General features: G+C 32.8%; 4 non-coding genes across 4 annotated transcripts; 2 read left to right on the top strand and 2 right to left on the bottom strand.

Annotated features, from left to right (window-relative positions):
* The first annotated feature begins 383 nt into the window (after window positions 1-383).
* LOC136971635 (5S ribosomal RNA) lies at window positions 384-502 on the top strand. Its single transcript, XR_010880197.1, has one exon. It is a non-coding gene; the product is annotated as a 5S ribosomal RNA (ribosomal RNA).
* A 2179-nt stretch (window positions 503-2681) lies between these two features.
* TRNAR-ACG (transfer RNA arginine (anticodon ACG)) lies at window positions 2682-2754 on the top strand. Its single transcript has one exon. It is a non-coding gene; the product is annotated as a tRNA-Arg (tRNA).
* Window positions 2755-3491: 737 nt separating this feature from the next.
* On the bottom strand, window positions 3492-3563 carry TRNAP-AGG (transfer RNA proline (anticodon AGG)). Its single transcript has one exon. It is a non-coding gene; the product is annotated as a tRNA-Pro (tRNA).
* Window positions 3564-3734: 171 nt separating this feature from the next.
* On the bottom strand, window positions 3735-3806 carry TRNAP-UGG (transfer RNA proline (anticodon UGG)). The gene has a single exon. It is a non-coding gene; the product is annotated as a tRNA-Pro (tRNA).
* Window positions 3807-5301: the final 1495 nt, after the last annotated feature.

The following is a 5301-nucleotide window of genomic DNA, read 5'->3' on the forward strand; positions in this document are numbered from 1 at the left end:
ATTTTTCCTATAAAGGAGTTAGCTAGATGACTCTATCGTTAAAGGTAAAGTATGATGTACCGGGGCTGATTTGGGGAGGAGAGCATATATTTTAAATGAAATAAACGAAAAATTGCAAGCCGACATTGCGACAATAAAAAGAATTCTTGGTGTGATCTTTCGATTGTTTATTATTTATAATATTACATATATCTAGACAGATGCGTTATAATAAGTCTTATTAAATTAGTAAAATTATCAATTTTTAATAAACTTTTTGTCTATGGATCCCGGTTTTAAGTGTATTTAGCGTGGAACGGAATGGGAGGAGGACGAAAAGCGACATTGCAAACGCGAATTGGCATACGAATATGCATGTGATGCTGCGAAGGGCATTTGTTTTCGACAGCGGCCATACCACGCTGAAAATACCGGTTCTCGTCCGATCACCGAAGTCAAGCAGCGTCGGGCCCGGTCAGTACTTGGGACGCAGACGACCTGGGAATACCGGGTGCTGCTGTCACTATTTTTTCTCTTTCATTCTTACACCTATCTCTTATTTTTGTCTAACAAAATTTATTACTTGGCGCAGTAATTTTTCTTTAATCAAGCAAACATTTCTTTACTATACCCTGTACATTGCTTTATAAATTCTCAGTGTGACAATTACAAAGGCACACTGGGCGTTTAAATGCCTTTATCACGTGTAAAACAACATACTACAGCTATCGTCAAAATCAAGCAACAGCCTTTCTTATTTATATTTATATTTACTGAAAATTCAAATGTGAAATGCTATAATAATGTGGGTTTATAATTAAATAGAATTTGTATATACTAAGCAGATAGGAAGAGAGCGACGGTGGCGAAAAGTTTGCTTTGCTGAATACGAAATAAAACTTATAGAATTTATATTTAATAATAATTATTTTAGAATTTTCACAGAGTATTTTTGACAGAAAAAAGGTATTGCCGACGGATCGGTCATCGGACCAAGATTAGCTGATATTTACATGATTACAATAGATGAAAGAATTTCCAAGTTAACAGGTATTGAACATTATGCAAGATATGTAAACGATATGATAATAGTATATGATTCTCAAACAGTTTCATTTAAAGACATTAAAGACTATGCGATCGTGACGATTAAAAATATTTTGTTTCTTACGTTACGCGATGTTTCGCTAATTAAATTTCTACAAAAATATTCGATATCAAATAAAAAAATAACTTTTAATTTCTAACGAGTCATTCATATCAAAATGGCAGCGGCAACAGTTAAGAATATTTCGTTTCTTACGTTACGCTAGAAAAGTTTTTACAAGAAACATGAAAATAGCGAAAAAATAACTATTATTTGCTAGCAAACTTTTAATTTTAAAAGTGCGGCGGTCTATGGAATTATAACAAATTCTAATCTCTGCAACGTTTCGATGAATAATATTTCTATTTTTATCAAAATATATGTACAGTATATTGTGTAATCTGCCAAAATGTTACTTACATTTATATTTGAAGGAATTATTCTCAAGAAATAAAGGAAAAAATCGCAAAAGTTTCTTTCTCATTCAAAAATCGCCGACTTACAACAAAGAAAGTGAAACAATGGACAAATGTATTGTTGCCGATATTGTTGCGTTTCGCGGACAATCAAGCCGATTTAGTAAAAATACCTGTTTATTTTTAATATAATGCATATTTATTAATTTATTTTTGTTTTAATGATTTATATTTTTTAAAGCTTATTCTGCCATGTCGGAACAACTGGGGGAGGGCTTTTTACATGCTATATAAAGTAAACTCTTTAAAGTACTTGCCGGAGATAATAACTTACTTTATTTAGGAACTTTCTCTCGCACATGTGACAATTTTATTTATTAATATATAAGAATTAATGAATATATTTATAAAAATATATTCAACAAAAGGCAAACAATAGAAATATCTATTGCAACTTTATTTATCATTTTATTTTATAATAAAAAATTTAAGAAAACTTTCTATTTCAAGATGGCAGCGGCTATTAAAATTATAACAAATTCCAATCTGTCGATCATTTCGATAAAAAATATTTTTTTTCTTACGTTACGCAATGTTTCACGTTACGCATATTTCAAACGATTGTGGAATATTTTAAATAAGTTTATAATATAGAGATTTGTCTTTAAATGGATATATTTATTCCAGTTCTGTGCTATAACTCAACTCGAGAAATTTTGTGATTACTCAATGATACATTTCTAAACCAGTTGTTCTATTTTTATCAGAATATCTCTACAGTATATTGTGTTATCTGCAAAAATATTACTCACATTTCTATCTGAAGCAATTATTTTTAAGAATTAGAAAAAAAAATCGCAAAAGTTTCTTGGTTATTCGAAAATCGCTTTCTTCCAACAAAGAAAGTGAAACAATAGAATAATGTATTGTTGTCGATATTGTTGCGTTTCGCGTGACGTTCAAGCCGATTTAGTATAAATTTTTAAAAAATGAAATATTTTTGTCACGAGGAAACGCAACAAAATCGGCAACAATACATTATTCTATTGTTTCACTTTCTTTGTTGGAAGAAAGCGATTTTCGAATAACAAAGAAACTTTTGCGACTTTTTCCTCTAATGCTTGAAAATAATTGCTTCGGATAGAAATGTGAGTAATATTTTGATAAAAATAGGATTAGCGATGTAGAAATCCCGGAGCGGGTCAGTGGCGCAACGGATAACGCGTCTGAGTACGGATCAGAAGATTCCAGGTTCGAATCCTGGCTGGCTCGTCTCTCTAACATTTTCTTGTTTTTCCACGATTGTTTTAAACGTTGCGTCGTTTTTTAAATAGATATATATAAGTTTTTCGGCGACGAAATTTACACGAGGCGCTGAAAAGAATCGAATCTATCCTCCGAAAATGTCGTGGTTGAGTAAAGAATAAGAAAACGTCGTTGGAAACGAATTTTAAGTTGCGACTTCCGGTGTAACTGCTGGCTGGGAAGAATCTGAATCCATGCACTGTTCTTCTGTTCGGAAGCAAAGCAATCGGAATGAAACCGGTAAATGAATTAAGAATCAATAATAATACTGATCTTTTTACTGCATTCTGTCGAATTACGAAATTACTGCGTGGAATGTGTTCGTAAGAAAAAGTAATGCAGAATACATTAAAATATAATTTTCATAAAGCCTCTCTCCGTATATAATGAAAACTTTCGTTTCATTACACATATTTCGTTGTTCATAAATCTATGTATATTCTTCCATGTCATATGCTACAGACATCATGTAATTTGCTTCCAACTTTATCTACTCAACAGTAATTTATTTAAATTTAAATAAATTTGCTTGGAATTATGCTCATTATTTCAATTTCGTTCGTACTTCTAGCTCAGTTATAAACTTCATCGTTGTAGTCCACACCCATTTTCGTTCATCTGAACCAACTCTATTAATATAGGATTCATCTCATCTAACCATATAATCCTGTGAATTCTCTGCATTGCAGACATCAAAAAGCTAAGGGCTCGTCCGGGAATTGAACCCGGGACCTCTCGCACCCTAAGCGAGAATCATACCGCTAGACCAACGAGCCACGTTCAATTACTGCCAATATTTTACTCAAACAGTACACACGCGTTCTTCAGTAAAAAACGAAAGAAACCTTTACGTTACACGTGAGCAAATCGTACCTAGCAAAAAGCGAATAATACGAAACGCACGTCTTTCGAAATTACCGCTATTATGCCGAACAAAATAAATCGGAAGGCTCGTACGGGAATTGAACCCGGGACCTCTCGCACCCAAAGCGAGAATCATACCGCTAGACCAACGAGCCACCTGTCACTAGTGCGATTATTCGCGACTCACATATCGTGCGATTTCTCTTTGCGCTTGCACTTAATAATAAAACTATTAATTATGACTCTTATTGTCCCATAGGGACTAGAAAGAATGTATTTATTATTGAATTAAGGAAGATTTTGAATAGAACAACTTTACAAGAAAATATAGATATACAAATAAAACAAATTTTTCAAAAATTCTTGGTAAATGATCACCTGAAGTATACACTTTGTAAGTGGTACAACTCTTATTTCAATTATAGATTTAATGTTAAAAATGAGATTAAAAATATTTCTTATATAAAATTTCCTTATGTTACAAATATGTTTGAAAAATATAAACCGATCTTTACAGAATTTCTATATGCATAGTTGCGAATCGAAAAAGTAATATGTCAAATGTCATCAGCATCATAAATAGTGAAGATACAAATACGCCCAGAGATCAATTTAAGATTGCGGGTGTTGTATCCAGAATGCCATGTACTTGTCGAAATCAAAATTATTACATTGGAGAAAGTGGAAGAAGGCTGCAGTTGAGGATAAAGGCGGCTATCGGATTAAGAAGGATGGAATCGGCGTGGTTCTTGCATTCTAGTGAATTTGATTGTCACATAAATATAAAAAATACTAAAATATTATATAAAATAGAAAATTGTGTTGAAAAAAGAATTGTTGAACATTTTTGCATTACCGCGTGTACTTAATTCAAATACCGGAATGAACGTTGATGCATGCTGAGAAAAGTTACTAAATATAAAACAAAAACAGCGATTACTAACTTGATGTATCCACTGATGAGGCCTACTAGAAAGGCGAAATTCAATTGGAGTATATCATTTATACAATAATAGCATTGGTAATAATGAAAGTTTAATTTGTTTGCCTTTTTTGACTTGTACACTCCTCCAAGTCGAAAGTGGATCGAGTATTTTTCACTTGTTTTTAACTGAGAATAATTTTTATTTTTAGTGCTTACAAATTTGAGCTTTTGTTATTCTGGGCGACATTTCGAATGAAAATCATTCGTTTGGATGCAATTTTTTCTAGGAAGCGATAAAGGTAAGAGATGGGACCCACCAGCCAAGTTTCACCTATTGACTTGCAAGTTTCGCCGGCTCCTTACTGATAAGAAGAAAGGCTTAAGTTTAAAATTTGAGCTTTCTAGACCAAGTAGTGTTTTTTCTCCAGGAGCGTCTGCACAGCCAAATGGATAAGTAAAAAATATCATAAGTAAATAAATATTATACAGCTGTTATGGAACTTTTGCACTTTTCAATTGCTTATATTTCGGCGACGTAATAGGACTAGCAAACAAGATTCTTATTGGGCTGCAATCAGAAAAACCTGTAGACTGTCGGTATTTTTCTTATCTTAAGAACGGAGTTAGATTGATCAAAGACGAGACCCGATATGGGCAGCAGGAGAGCCCGACTATGTACTAACTGTGTCCGATGCAAACCGGAAGTAACGTTATTTCAATTGAAA

The sequence above is a fragment of the Centruroides vittatus genome, unplaced genomic scaffold (genome assembly GCF_030686945.1).
Source record: "Centruroides vittatus isolate TY-2023 unplaced genomic scaffold, ASM3068694v2 contig_2653, whole genome shotgun sequence".
NCBI lineage: Eukaryota > Metazoa > Arthropoda > Arachnida > Scorpiones > Buthidae > Centruroides > Centruroides vittatus.